This window comes from Symphalangus syndactylus, chromosome 9 (assembly GCF_028878055.3).
Source record: "Symphalangus syndactylus isolate Jambi chromosome 9, NHGRI_mSymSyn1-v2.1_pri, whole genome shotgun sequence".
NCBI lineage: Eukaryota > Metazoa > Chordata > Mammalia > Primates > Hylobatidae > Symphalangus > Symphalangus syndactylus.
The window spans coordinates 6,350,370-6,366,197 of record NC_072431.2 but is presented as its reverse complement, the minus strand read 5'-3'; the positions used below and the strand labels follow the sequence as shown (position 1 = coordinate 6,366,197).

The 15,828-nt window shown below is 36.8% G+C and overlaps 1 long non-coding RNA gene across 1 annotated transcript; it reads left to right on the top strand.

The window, feature by feature from the left end:
* Window positions 1-12,821: 12,821 nt before the first annotated feature.
* On the top strand, window positions 12,822-14,510 carry LOC134731362 (uncharacterized). The gene is made up of 2 exons (XR_010113583.1): window positions 12,822-13,434; window positions 14,207-14,510. It is a non-coding gene; the product is annotated as an uncharacterized lncRNA (long non-coding RNA).
* The last annotated feature ends 1,318 nt before the right edge of the window (window positions 14,511-15,828 follow it).

The window sequence follows — 15,828 nt, the reverse complement described above, 5'->3', positions numbered from 1 at the left end:
ATGACAAAGGGATTGCATGAATCCAGGAACAGAGGTGGAAAGATGGGCCCGCAAAGAAACTCGTCCTCACACCAGGGCAGGGAAGCCTCACAATATCTACCTAGTAGGATCTGAGAAATGCTCTGGACCAATAACTGCTGGATACTTCCACACTTCCCTCTTGAATGTGGAAGTTTTAATTATCCTATGGCTGCTCCCCACTGTACATCAGGTATTGCGAGCAGGTAGGAAGACACCTGGTCTTTCAGTTTATAGTTGGTGAACCTCAGAGAGCTGCAACAACACCTGCTGGAGAGGTTAGGTATCACCCCCAACATCCTAGATTTTTGAGCTGGGTGAAGTAACTGGATTGGATTTATCACTGTCTCTCTTGCAGAGGGGTGTATGTTCTAGGCAGAGGAGAAAGATCAATAGGGATAATTAAATGGCAACAGAGGGAGATCATGGTGAACTCTTCTGTCACCCCTTCTTCCTCAGAATGATAGAGCCCCTAGAACTTCAACGGGGCCATGGCCATCCACCTACAAATCACATTTTCTAATCGCTCTTGCAGTGAAGTGTAATGGTGTGTGCAAATGTAAAACAATAGAATGTAAGTGAAAGTAACAGACACAACTTCCAGTCCTTAGTCCTTTCTGTGTGTACTTCCTTTTACCTTCTTTCTACTGGCAAGGAAATGGCAACAATAATGCCACCACTAAAGTCTTATGCTGGGGTAGCAAAGTCACCCCACTAGCCCTTCAGCCCTGGATCACTTATTTCTAGACTATTATGAGAGACAGAAATAAACTACTTATTTCTAATCTTTTTGCTAAATGGCTTAGCCTAACATTAACAAATTTAAGTTTCACCTAGCTTTCAAGAGCCCTAGTGCAAAACTATATTTGACATTCCAAGAAAAGTAATAGGAAAGATGCACATATTGGAAGATCATCAGCATTCTGAATACAAACATATACTCATTGCTACTGTAAGAACTAGAAGTCATAATCTTCCCTAAAAACATACCTGATTACTAATTTTTCATTCACACACACAAAAAAAAACCAGAATTTGCCTTATTAAGCTGAAGACTTGCATTTAAAGCAAAATATATGGACATCATGTTGAATATCTACCTGGCAAAAGCACATCACTGCTTAAAAAGGAACTTTACTACTACATGAGAAAAAACAGTCAGACTGTAAGAATTTCACTGGGTAAAAATGTTCCTCAGTAATGCAGCTATGCTTCACTTTCCCAAAGATAATGGTAAGACACTTGGAATTATTATCCTGGATGTGGCAGATCATTATGATACAGTTTTATTCTAATCCTGTTCAACACTGCTCACTAATATAATGATAAATATGCTAAATTGTAGTACATTTGCAGAATAAAAGTTACTTCTCTCCAGCTTAAACAGAGGTAGAGTTATACTCAGCCTCCTGCAGACACCATATTCTGAGTTTGTAAAGATCAAAGAGTATGTTAAAAGTGTCTCTGTACCCCAATAGTGCTTTCTCCAGAGAAGATGCAAGAAAAATCAACAATCTACTTTTTAATTTCCTCTCTTATGATGGTACACACATCTCCATCTTAAAATCAGAGTAAATACACTATGCTTTTCTTTGACCTTCCTGCATAAAAGAAATAAATCCAGGAATAAAAAAACGCATTTGAGGCTATGTAAGTGTGTGGGCGTGTGTGTGTGTGTGTCTGTGTGTATGTGGTGTGTCTTGTCAAAAGAAAAAAGAAGCTGATGAAGTTTGAGGGTTTAGACTGAGGCAACCCAAGGATATATGGGAACGTTCCTGAGGGAAGATGACAAGGTGATTTTTTACAGAAATGTCAAGTACAGATTAAATTCAGAGTCACTCCGCCCTTAATGTAAGAGTTTTCATAAACAAGGAGGTATGAGTTATCAGCTGTTCACATAAGCAGCTTTAGAGAATCATGGAAACAAAGATTAAATGGATATAATTTGTAATGTGGGCTCTCTACAATCCTAGGACTTTGAGTAATTAACTTCTGCGGAGCCTCTGGGCGGGCCTCATTACTGACCTTCACCACAACACTGGTTAACACTGTGCTGTCTTTGATATTGAGCTATTATTCCTCAGAGTAATACATAACAATGCAAATGCAATTTTTTGGATTTTCAATTCCCCTTACAAGACTTTCACTGTAAAAGTCAGAAAAGGAGAAATGGCATGCAATTGGCTCTGTAAGCACATGGCAGACAGACGTATCACAGTTGGCCACTGCATTTACCTTTTTAGTATGCAGTAGCCAATTTCCCTGTTGCGTGTGTGTATTACATGTGAATATATATAAAAATATAAAAATGGACTATGTCAGTTCCTCTTTCCTGACATAATAAGCCAAGATATATAAATAAAGCAATGGAAATGTTAACACCCTGTTACTCTACTTTAAAAAATCACCTTTTCCTTCTCTAAATTATTAAATCAAATCATAAACGGTGAGTTTTTATATTATAGCATCTCTTCCAAAATGTAATACATGGCTTTTTGCTTCCTAAGGGTGAATTTTTTCTACTTTATAAAATGTTTACTTATATATATGATAGTGCATAAGTAGGAGGAATTACATTAACCCAAACCTAAATTCCTATTATGGGAAACAACTATCTTGAAGAGCATAATAACTATAAATACCAGTCCTAGAGTCAAGTTTTCTGAAATTAAATCTCAGCTTCCCCATCTACTACCTATGCAACTTTAGGCAATTTAGTTAACCTCCCTGAGTTTCTTTTTCCTTGTCTCAACAAAAGGCATATCAATAAAGTCTGCATGTGCTTTGAGGATCAGATGAAATGAGGCATCCTAACTAGCAAAATGCTCGGGAGTTAGTAAATTCTCAGTACATGTTACCTATTATTATTATCAAGACGTTTACCTTGTTATTGCTGCATGTAGGGAAAAAATTTATTGTTACAGTCAGTCAGAAAGAGTTATGTAAACATCCTGCAAAGTGACAAAAAATGAATTCCTCCTTCTTTATCACTGCTAAACAGGACCAAAAAGAACTAATCATTATATGTGTGTATAATTGCTATGTGACATAAAAAATATTTTAAAACATCCAATTTGTTCTTAAGGTACTCCAGCTGGAAAATGAACATATACTGTAAATATTCACCTTTACTTTTGGGCCATTTTAAGCATACATCTGTATTCGTGTTCTGTGGGGGCTCATTCCCAAAGCTTGTTCTCTCTGAGTCTTTGTATTTGGAATGTTCCTTCCCCACCATAGCTTTCGTTTCCTTGGTATTCTACTTTTAAATCACACTCTAAAATACTATTTCCAGAAAAATGGCATTTGGCTTTCATCACTGTGCAAACTTTATTACTCTGTACTGTGAACCCTCTTTCTTTTTTCCTGTGACCTTTTCAGGGCATAATCATCCTGTCACTCACCCAAGCTGAAAAATTGGGAGTCATCCTCAACTTACTTGTCCCTCATCTCAGCACATGTACTTATCATATCCAATCCAGTTCACTACCAAAATATTTATTAATAGGATCCCTATTTCCTCCATACCCACTGCCCAGGAAAAATCTACTACTAAATTATTTTATAAATGTTCTTCCTTCACTTAAAACATTGCAATATTTTCTAATTTTCTTACTGTTCTACATACATCCCATTTCTTGTGTATTTTTCTATTGTTTCAGTATGTTTGGTATTAATTGTATACAACCATAGGCTCAATTTTGATTGAATTTAGATACTCACAACTTGTATTTCTCTCACATCACTAAAATGCTTCAAGAATGTGATGAAAGTTACATATTTAACAACACAGTAGCCTCTGATGATTAAACCCTCATATATACAAGAGCCAGTATGGGTCAAGTCTCAAATGTATATTAGTCAGAAATCAGCCTGCCCTCAAAGCACATTCTAATATGCCCATTCTTAATAACTTAATACTGATATCAAATATCAAACTGCTTAATAGTCAACTTCCCATTGGGATTTTAATTTTTAAAAGAGACAAGATCCTCAATACATCTAACGGTTTAGAACCGTGGATTTGGTAGCCAAAAATATTCCCATTCATAAGTGTTTATATCGACTGAATCTGTTAATACAACATGAGAATAAATTCGTTTAAAAAAAAAGGACCTAAAGGACAACCTCATGTTAAAAGACAGTGAGAGCTAAATGAAATCAGGCACTTTGTTCCACGTGAAGATGGTGTATTTATCTTTGGTGAAACTTTTGCTTTAAAGAAATGCTTAATTTTTTGAACAGATGCAGAAATTCAGAAAGGTTGATATTTTGCAAATGATGTGAAGAGTTGTGGTAATGGTTTACCGCAAGTTGATAAGAATTTTAGAGCAGTTCTCCTGAACATAGTCCATCTTCCCTCACATTAGTATCATTTATGGCATCCAAAATGCATTTGAATTCAGCAGACTTCCTGGAACCCCAGAAAGGGAGTCATTACATATCTTTCCCAAAGCTAATGTCTTTTTATTTGCATAAAAATACGATTCCATCACAGCTTCCAATCAGAGGTGATCAGGGAGCATTGTGGATGTCTTGTCTAAAGATTTTCATATCTGCATAGATCATGAGAATGGAGCTTCGCATTCATTGTTGACCTTTTGCCTTTTATCAATGAATTACACACACTACAAAAGAATATACAAGCTTAGAAAACACATCTTTTACACACTTGATCTTAGCCAAAAGGCCGAGAAGCGATAGAAAACACATCTTTTACACAGACACCAGAGCTTATCTGGAGGACAGATCCTGTGATGTGTTTTGTAACGAAATACCATCAGCCTTTTTTTCAAAGTCAGGAGGAAGGTCTACACAGATTCCAATGATGGAAAGTGTTTCAAAATATGACCTTTTAAATTTCAGCTCTACATAGGTACTAGAATTCCCGTTTTAGGTAACTGTAGAAAGTTGGCAACCACAATGCTTTGATCTTTTCCTTGTTGCCTACCTGTAGGAAGATACAAAATTGTTAAGCTGATGAGTGCTTAGATGAACCATCTGGGCTCAGGCTCCCAGAGCAGGACAAACTTCGATTTCCTGAACTTCAGTCATAGGCAGAACGTTAACAGAGAGTGAAAGGCATTATATGTATTCACTCATTTGGGAATGCTTTACTAAGAGGGTGACCATAGGTCCTGGGCTGCTTGAGACAATCACTTTTTATACGTATTGTCCTGGTATCGTTATTAATAGTGTTCCCTCAAAGAGACTTCTTTGGGCAACAAATTATGTGGTAACCTTTTTAACATAAGGCTTCATATAGGCCAGGTAAGTTTTGAGTTTCAGGTAAAGCGCAAAAGTCTTTTGCTCAAGGAATAAAACCCTTTTTGTTGTCTAAAATCACAGAAGCAACAGTCAGTCACACAGGAGTATTATCTGAGGCATTTTGTAAGGCAATACCTGGTGTGCCCAGGCCTTGTCAATAAGGGAAGCCTATGAATACTAATACAGAAAAACAGCCAGGCCAATGTGGATTAAGGAGCCAAAATAGATTGCAGGCTGACTAGGACAGCTCAGGATTGAGGTTATGTAGAAAATAACTTATCTGGTTACTCAGGGATAAGGGTTTTATCTTGTTAAAACCCTAGAGATGATGGGTTAATATTTTTAAAAAGAATCACACTGTAATTATGCCTACATGTTATTAGTATTGCATTTAGCATATATACGTGCTTCAGTGAGATATTAGCTAATGTGTCCCGCACCTGGTTTATCTACAGTGTTTAATAGTTCAGCCCAAAGATCCTCTCTGCTGCTTGTTTCCCCACTAAAATATTAAGCTCTGAAATCTTTAAAAGTAGGTCCGTGTTTAAGCTCACATCAGCAAAACAATCTTAGATGCCAAGCAACATGCAGCCTTCTTAGGGCAAAAATGATAATGAGACCTGTGAGCATGTTAGGTCCAGAATCATGGTTACCAGGGATATTCTTCTACGGAATCTAGGAGGATAGTTTTACCCCTAGATGTTTGAAATTAGGAGCTGCTGCATAATGTATTGGAAAATGCATGGAATTTACAATCAGAAAATTTGGACTTGGGTCCTATGTACTAACTAAATGAGCTCAATTCAATTTACCTCTATGAATGTCATATTCTCAGAAGGAAAATGCAGATGAGAATTATGCTGATTTCATAGGGTTATTTTTAGGATCACATGAGTTAAAGTACAATCATGGAATAGAAGATGCTAGCAACAAAGGTAGGATGGCTAGTACACCCTTATTCTCTTCATCCCATTTCTAAAACTCCTTTCAAATTGGTCAGACTTCAACTGTATCAAAGATATTTCTTTCTTCCCTTGCTCATTTATTTTCTTTATCATTGCTGGCATATGGGCAGAAAGAAAAGTGGTCATGTCAGCACACACAAATTTTTTTTGCCACATTCAATTATTTATTTTTCGTTGAATCCAGTTAACTCTGCTCTTGGGTTTATTAATAATATAATTAATGGCACTTGTCTAAACACTTTGCTTCTCAGCTATTTGTTTTATTGCCATGAGGAAAAAAACATACCTGATTTTTATCTCCTTTCTAAGAGCAAAGATTTTTCAAATAATCAAATGAAGCCAGTATGGTTCTGTAGTCTAAGGACGTCTCATGTCTTTCCTGAGGAGTGCATAGTTAGCAGCTGCTGGCAAAGTAACTGGGAGTAAGTGCATTGATTCAGATGCTTCATGAATATCTGCCCCACATTTTATTTCAAGTGACATCTCCACCTGCCAATAAATAATCCAATGGTCGTTTTATGTTCCATTCTAGAAACCAATTTTTTCTTTTTTTTTTCAACATATGGAAGAAAGTACTCACGGTTGACAATATGAATTATTAAATAAAAAATTAGAAATTAAGAAAGGAATTGAGAAAATTAAAAAGTCAGTTCAATATCTAAGAAAGAGAAAATAATTTCAAACCACTAGTCTTTAGAAGGCAAAACCAAAGCTTCATTTTACAAACTTCCCTTCTACCCTGTTACTTAACTGTCTAAATACTCAATGTCTGAATTTCTGCAGTGGTTGAAAAGCTGTGCTCAACTGCTACGACGCAAATCTTCAGAATTAGTTCTTGATTATTTTCCTGTAAAGGCTCAAGCTTAATACTAATTCTCTAGCTCATCCTTAGCATTTCTACAGGAAATTGAGAGATATCAATATTAACATTTCATAAATTTCACAAAATCTTTAAGACAGTGACACAGTTACACTGCTACTAGTGAATAGATCCCAACCAGCCCAAGGGAAATTCTCTCTGTTGCTTTAGGCCTCAGTCATCATTAATAGAGTTATAATGTATCTTAAATTTAAACTTTATAGTTAGTAATTAAAGTTACTCAAAAGTGTCCAGGAAGTGATGTTAAGCTACCAGGGCATGACTGACTACAGAAGATTTAGAGATAAATTTAAAACTGGAAAGTTGACAAAGAAACACACATGTTAAATTTGTGTATATTTTTTATAGTTATGTAGGCATTCTTTTTTTCAACATTTTCTAAATGCCTACTTTGTGCCAAGCATCATTTTAAATTATTAGGATGTATCCGTTAACAAAATTCCTGCCCGGAAGGAGCTCAAATTTTACTAGGGGCAGACAGACAATACACAATATATATAATAAAATAAATAAAATGTATACTATCTTACAAGTTTATGAATGCAGTGAAAATAAATGAAGATCAAGATTGTTGGATAGTACGGGGAAGAATATTTTTACCCTTCATCAATTGTATTGTACACCAAGAAACAGCTAATACTTAAAAATCATTAGTACAAGTACCATTTGTTTCTTGGAAGTATTCATTGGCTTTTATAGTACAAAATTGTCCATTTTCTCTACATCTCTTAAGTGTATTTGTAATTGGAATAAAATATACAGCTACAAAAGAAAAAAAGAGAAACACATGGTCTTAAATCTGTTGGTATCTATTTCATTGCAAAGGTGAGGTCACATCATTCAAATTAATACAATTGTGTTCTGACACTGTATACTAAAAACAATATCTATAATTACTCAGGGAAAAGCAGCTGCTGCTTTAAAACAGCTGTTGATCTAGTGTGCAACCAATTTATTTCCATTGATGTCGCAACTATGAGAGGTTCAATAACATTCCAATGTAGCTATACAGCCATGTTTATTTTGTAGGTGACTGTTGCTTTAATTGCAGAAGTACGTTTTCTTTTACATATCTCTAGTGATTCCACTGTTACAGAAAAAATGGTGGTCAGCAACATCCAGAAGATGTTAGCCACTAATGCAATAATTGAAGCACTATGCATATTCTCCATCTCTCTGCAAAACTGCATTTGTTTCTCATTTAGAATTCAAGAACCATTAATGGAATGCCTATTAACTTTCAGGAATTTTGCAAGAGTATAACGTTGAACAAATTAGGTTCCTCATCCTCAAGCAACTCGGTCTTAGAAAGGTTTGCAAAATGCATAAATAGCTGTAAATTCAAAAGATATCTGTAATTGAATATACACACTAGATATTTTGAACTGTATTCTGATTTGGCCATTGTTATTTAGCATTCTAGATCTCAGAAATGTCACTCTAAGCTTCTTGGGCATATTATTTTTATTTGCTTAATTTTTCTATTTCACATCACACTTGCAAATTTGAAATTTGCAATAGTGAATCAAGATATAGAAAGAGTATACTCATATGTAGAGCAGGCAGGCAGGCAGGACACACCTTTGCAAAGACCACCCTGTACAATAATGAAGAGTAAGGAAAAGAAGGGATTAGAAAAAGGAATGTATTGGTAGCTTAGCAAGAACCAGATCACCTTTCAAAATACAGGCTTCTAATCTTTTGTGCCACGGACCTCTCCTCAGAATAATGTTTTCAAATGCACGAAGTAAAATACGTAGCATTACAAAGAAAACCAATGAAGTACAAATATCCAATTTTTATTGTCATATAGTAATATATATGCTTCTTTTATACCGCATTAAATCATAAGAGGTAATAGTATATCTAATAACACCTATAATTTTAAAGTAGTGAGTGTAAATGATATTTTGAAGTATCTGCAACGACTGTGATGTGATATAAAAACATCTGTGACTTCTATTGATGATAAAGTCACAGGTGCTCCTACAGAGTGGTTTGTTGCCTTCATTCATAATTGAAAGGTGTGCCAAAGTTCATATGCATAACATATTTTACTGATTATAAAATATACTGTTCACATGCCTGCCCTCAGTCGCTGGCCCATGGTACAGACCTAATTCTTACCTATGCTCATGTCATTCAGCAATCTAACTTCCCAATGCCTCACAAAAGCAACATCTTATGAACCTCCCACATTTTACACAGAAGCGTAAACCTCCTCATGCCATTCAGACTTCCCTGTCACCGGTATTACTGGACTCTTGATAATGTGCACTTGAAGTTCTATTTACCCAAAATGCACCACCATCAACTGTCATTTTTGAAACCACAAAAATTATGTAATACTAATCATTACTTTAGCTTTCCAGAAATACACTAAAAAACACAGGTTACAGCACCAAGACAATTCTATTAAGACATACAAACAAGCTTAGATGGCCTGCAAAGCCAAGCCATGAAGGAGGAATCAATTAGTTAACAACTGACAACAATAAAAATACTTAAGCAATGGGAACTCCCTGAATTCTGTTATTCCGGGAATAGGCTGTCAAAGCTGGTGCTAAAAGATGAAAATTGTGTCAACAAAGGTAGAATATCTATTAGAATGCAGACAGACAGTCTGGTTTCATCAGAGCTCAAGTGTAAAAAAAGCAAGACATGCTGTTTGATTCATGTGTTGGTGTGGAATCATGTGGCATTCAATTTCTAGAGTAGTTTCATCTATGACACCTACAAGAAAGATTTATCATATGACAAAGTAGGGTCATTCACTCATTGAAAAGAGAAGAACCAGACATATAATGTACACTTGAAACATCCTAGATCCACTCAGAGTATTAGCAACATGCAGATCACATGAACACAGCAGCTTCAATGTCAATAGCCTCTCTGCTGTGCAGAAAATAGTGCCTTTGAAGGCAAAAATGAGAGGAGCGCATTTTAAGCAACTACAAAGGAATAGTGATTTTCACCAGACTAGAAAAAGAGATGGGAGATATGGGAGATAAGATTAGAAAAGGAGAGGAAGAGTCAGACTCACAGCAAATAGGGAAAGTGCCCTCAAGAAAAGGACAAACATGGCCACACTATGTGCCCAAGGACGTGGGATCCTTGGCCATTGGGTTCCAGGCAACTCAATGCTCCTTGTATCCTGTGCGCCGCTCACAAACAAAAAGCTGCAAAATTTCAAAACCCCCTTATGACCTCGGAATATGGGAATATCATCTTCCCCCATTTTCTACTAACAGTAAGATTCTCAGATTCTGGTGCTGCCAGAAGGAACTGAGACTAAATTTTTCTACAATAAAAATAAAATCATAGAACATTTCTTGTTCTTCTTTTTTTCTAACAAGAAAAAATTTTTGTTAGAAATTTGTGGCTTATTTACTTCTGCTTTCTTAAACTGTTTGATCAATTTAGGCAGTCATTTCAATGAAAATAAAATTTTGGATGTCACACAATATGTGAGTGAAAAAAAAAAAACATTAAAAAGATAACAAATAATATACATAGTAAAGAGACTTTGGATAAACCTCAAATAACAGCCTCAAACTCATTACCTGATGATTTTTGATACACGGTATAGACAGAGTTCTTCTGGCCATAACTTGTACTATTAGTCCATTTTCCCTTTCAAACCTATACTTTTTCTGTGGCTGTTCATATTCATCCCCCAGTGTCTCAGAGCTGAAATAATTCTCTTCTGAGCAAAACTTCTCAGATATGTGTGCAGTTATTGTGTATCTCAAGATTTCGAGTTGAAATTAATTTTCAATGTATGTGCAATTATGTGAATCATTAAGATTGTGAAGATATTATAAACAAAGTAAAACAAAACGAATGATGAAGTTATGAGCTCATTAACCTCGACAGGGACCAATGAACTCTGTCTTATTACCTAAGACCGAATCTCACAGAGCCCACATTCATGCTGGTTACTTAATAAACTGTGAACAGAGACAGACACAAGGCATAGTCTCCAGTTACTGCAGTCTTTAGAATCTGCACCAGCATCCTGATCCAGGCGGCACTGGGGTAATTGACATCTTCCAGGAAAGGGAGCACCCAAGACTGTCACAGAGAGAGAAATCGGCACAACCCCAAAATACTTTGTTTGGTGTGTTTTAAACTCCAAATAGTAAAACAAAAAATGTCTAAAATGTAAATATGTGACATTGCAAATTAGAAAAAAATAGGGAGAATTTTATTTTTATTGTAGAGGGAAAAATAGACAGAACAGTTTCAATTCAGAATATAAAAATCCCTACAGAGAATGGGTTAGGAATAAAAATTAGTGGCTTTTGGAGGAATGGTACTTATGGGAGATTATATACATATTTTTAAATGATCATGCCTCTCCTCATGAGAGAATTATCCACCTCCACCCTATTGATATCAGGCTTTATGTGTTACACTTGGCCATTAAAATAAAAACAATGAGATATACCACTTCCAAATATAAGCTTTAAGTGTCGTGTTCTCTTGTGCCCTGTCATGAGATTGGTATGACCCAGGTAGGGGCTACTTCTTCAGTCTGGATCCTGCAATGAAGCTGTCACAGCACAGAGTCACAGTTCATTAAGGACAAATAAGTAGTATAAGCAAGAAGTAAATTTTTGTTTTTGTAATCCACCAAGATTTGCAGAGTTTTCCTATTGCAACATAACTTAACCTATAATACAGGATTGGTGAGATTCCAAAGGCAAAAAGCAGGACCAGTGAACATCTTCTAGTACATACAAACGTACTCCAGCTGCATGCTATACTGTTACTTTTATCCTAGAATCCCAAGATAGACATGCTGCCTTCAACTTTGAGCCAAGAAGATAGTACCAGACCAGTATTGCAGGATACAGCCAAAAGTCAATGGTTTCTGCATTGTTCAACCTTTCTGGAGCACATAACTCTAAGTCTTGTATCTCATTAGCTTTGATAGCTCTACAGAAGAGACCATCTAGCACTTTATTTCTCCTGATGGCAGGGATCCAGTAGGGTTTGTAAACAAGACTTTGCCCCTTTTGTGTTAATAAGAAGTAGGAGGAGGTTAGAAGAAGAAACTGTGGGGAGAAGAGAAGGTAGTGTGTAAGAATACCAGTCCACATACCCAGGCACACAAGATGTATAACTTCATTTTCTGAAATAATTTGACTCTGTAATTGACCTGTCTTTTATCATTAGGTCTTTTATCATTAGGTCAAGCTACAGTTTCAAGAGCTGATGTAGGGGGCTTCCTAAAAAAACAGTACAGGAGAAGGTTCTATGTCACTGGTCCACACAGATTGTCACTGAGGTATTTACTGTCCCTGTTCTTAAAGTTCCCTTGACATTTCTGACTGGCAGGTGTTTCCGTGACACACCTGAGAAAGCCCTTCACGAGGCTGACTATAAACTACTTTGCCTAGAAATCTAGCAGCAGTTCCAGAACAAGGATCTTGCTTTCCCTATAACTGCACACTGGGATTCAGACCTCTCTGCTTGCATCACATTCATCTTTCCTCAACTGGGCATCTCTAAAAGGAGGGGGAATTCTACTATCTTTGTTTGGGGACAAAATAGTTTTGTTGTTTTGTTTTGTTTTGGATGCTTTTTTTTAATAGCTGGCAACTTCTATCTTCCCTTAGGCTTAAATTTTCAAAGCAAATGCCAGAAAAAATCATAGACTATTTCTGTTTTGTATGCAACCACCACTCTACTCTGAGGTGGTACAAAGAAGCCAGACAACATGACTGAATGGGAAGAAAAGCAAAGAGGCAAAGACAGGCGGGTAAATTTCAGTTAGACTTCTGCAACCACTCAATATTACAAAAGCATCGTGGTCAGGCAAAATTTCTATGAGAGGCCCCTAACATTCCATACTCTAATCACCAGACCTGTGAATGTGACATCACTTCAGGGTTATATTATGAGGCACAGTTTACCTTACAAAACAGAAATCATTCAAGTGGGCCTGATCTAATCACAGGAGACTTTAGTGGAAAAGACACTTCTCTGGCTGGTAGCAGAGAGGAAGCTAGAAGAGGAAGTCCCAAATATGCATGAGCAGGGCTTGATGCACAGTTGCTGCTTTGAAATTGGAGGGGCCACAAGGAGCTGAGGGCACACCCCTGACAGACAGACAGCAAGGACACAGGGACTCAGACCCACAAACACAAGCAACTAGATGTTCCAACACTTGAATGGGCTTGAAAGCAGATTTTTCCTTAGAGCTTCCAGACAAGAGCCGACACCTTGTTTTTGACCTTGTATGCCGAGAGCCCAGGTGAGCCCACCTGGGCTTCTGACCTAGAGAGCTGCGAACTAGTAAGTTTGTGTTATTTCAACCACCTTTGTGTTCATTTGTTACACAGCAACAGAAAACAATACAATCCTATTTCCCATACGGAATTTCACTCCTGCAATAAGTTCACAAACTTCCTATGCACTATTAATAATTCTTTAGGGACCATTTTTCCTTAAATTGTTTAGTTTACCAAGAGTGACTGCCTCCCTTATCCTTCTTAGAACATTAAAATGGTGTTCATTAAATGTATATAATGATTGTACTTTTTTCTTTTTTAAGCTTTCCATGTGTGCTCACACTCACTTTAGATCCTTGCTTGGGATGGATCTAAATAGCACAAAAATGGCAACTTAATACCTTTAACCTAATAACTCATTTTGTCAAGGACAATCAGATTTTCTTCAATGTTGGGAAACATTCTAACACTATGCTTTGAGCTCTGACGATGTGATTTCCTTTAATAATTAATAGAATTGAGATTATAAGAATAAAAAATCAATTTTTACCAACGACTGCCTCTGCACAGTGACTGCCTCTCAATTTTCCTTGGTTTTGAAAGTTCAAGTTACAAAATTAGTTATTTTCTTACTAGTTTAATTCTGCGAGTCCAAAATAACAAAAATTATGTGATATGCTTCCACTTTCAATTTAATTCAGGCCATTTTACATCATTTGGTTTTATATGTTCATTTTCTTTGTTTTTATTAAGTGACTCTGAAAGTGCAAGAATTTTTTGTTATTTCAAAACACAAGAAAAAGTAAAGGTTTACTCTTGTTGTTTCTGGTTTTTAGCCAACAGGAAAAGTAGAAAGGTCAAAATAGCTGTTTCCATCTTAAGTCACCATTATACACTTAGACTTCTTAAGCGCCCCTTCAGACAGGATTTCCAGCTTTCACCTCCTAGAAAAGGCTGGCATTTGGAAGGAACCACCTCATTCGAGGAAGTTTGAAAAGCTCCAAAACTTGTATTCTATAACTCAGGAACATATCAAAGCCCTAATGTGCTGTGAAAATGCTTTTTGATTCTTGAAATGTTGCTTCTCTGTAATTCTAAGTCCCTCCTGTCAGTTTGTCAGCAATAAAAACATCATTAGGTTATGGTCCCTGAAGTTTTGATCATTAAAAAAAATGGTCTTCAACACTCAAAGTTCAGGCAGTGTTTCATTACACAATTTCACATCTGGGCACTAGCTTACATTATCTGAAGGGAGATGTAATTCTCCTTAGTAGATGACTAGAAATGAATTGGCTAATATACAATAAAACATAGTGGAGTAAGAGTTTGACTATGTGATTTATGGTGAACAAGGCCAGCCCCATTCTCTTATTAGATTATCAAAGTAAGTTTTAAAAATCACTGCCTCTGCCCCCTTTTCTATAAAGAGTTTGTGACCAAAATTTACATGCCAATACTCTTCCAGGGATTTCAATACTTGGGAAATGTGAATAAAAGAAGAGTGTCTGAGGCAAAAAAGGAGGGAGAGCAAATAATGAGGAGAATGTTATTAAGCCAGTCTCAGCTTTCCACCAAATGTAGTTGAGTGTTCAATCTCATAAGATGTCTCATGAAGGAAGATGTCTTCAGGAAGTATGAAGTACTTCTTAGAAGTGTTAGAAGTGATTCTTCTAACAGTCCACTGGGACATCTGCAGCCTTGTGTGTTCCACAGTGCACCAAATACCTCCCAACTTCCAGGTTACACCAGAAAGACCAATATGGCAGTCTCTAGAATGCCCGATCCCAAGACAACAATGGCAGCATGGGTAGTGTTTATGGAAGATGTACAAGCAGGGCAAGTAGGGGGCAGATACAAATTCGGATACTCCCACCTTTCCACCAGCTGCTACTTGGACTCAGCCTACTAAGCCTATTAAGCCATTGAACATGGGCACTCAGAAGAGCCCAGGGCATCCTGTGCCTCAATAGCAAATGTGAAGACCCAGAGAAAGAGCTAAGAAGCTCTGAGCATTATGCTTGAGAAAAGATGTCAAGTCATGCCCATGAGCAACATGAGGACTTCAGAACATCTGCCTCCAATAAAAGGTAATAATGGAATTCCATTAGACTCCCTTTAATAAAGATTGACACCACCACCATTTAGGTCCATGAAAATGCAGTTGGCTCCAGGAGGTATCTCTGGAGACTCATCTATGACATCAAGCAGAAAATCTTGGCCAAGCAAACCCAGGGATTCACTTAAACTGATCCAACACAGTTTAACCCTTGTGCCATTCAGATTCCCTTACATCCTTTTCTGAGGAAAAAAAAAAAAATCTTATATCTCTTTTAGAGAGCAGCCACTTCTAAGGGATGGCTAATTGTAGTCACCAAAAAAAAGACTTAAGGATGGTTAGGAAACTAAGCCCTCATCCCCTCTATATAGGGGGGATGGTCCCAACGTTGTCATTGAAATT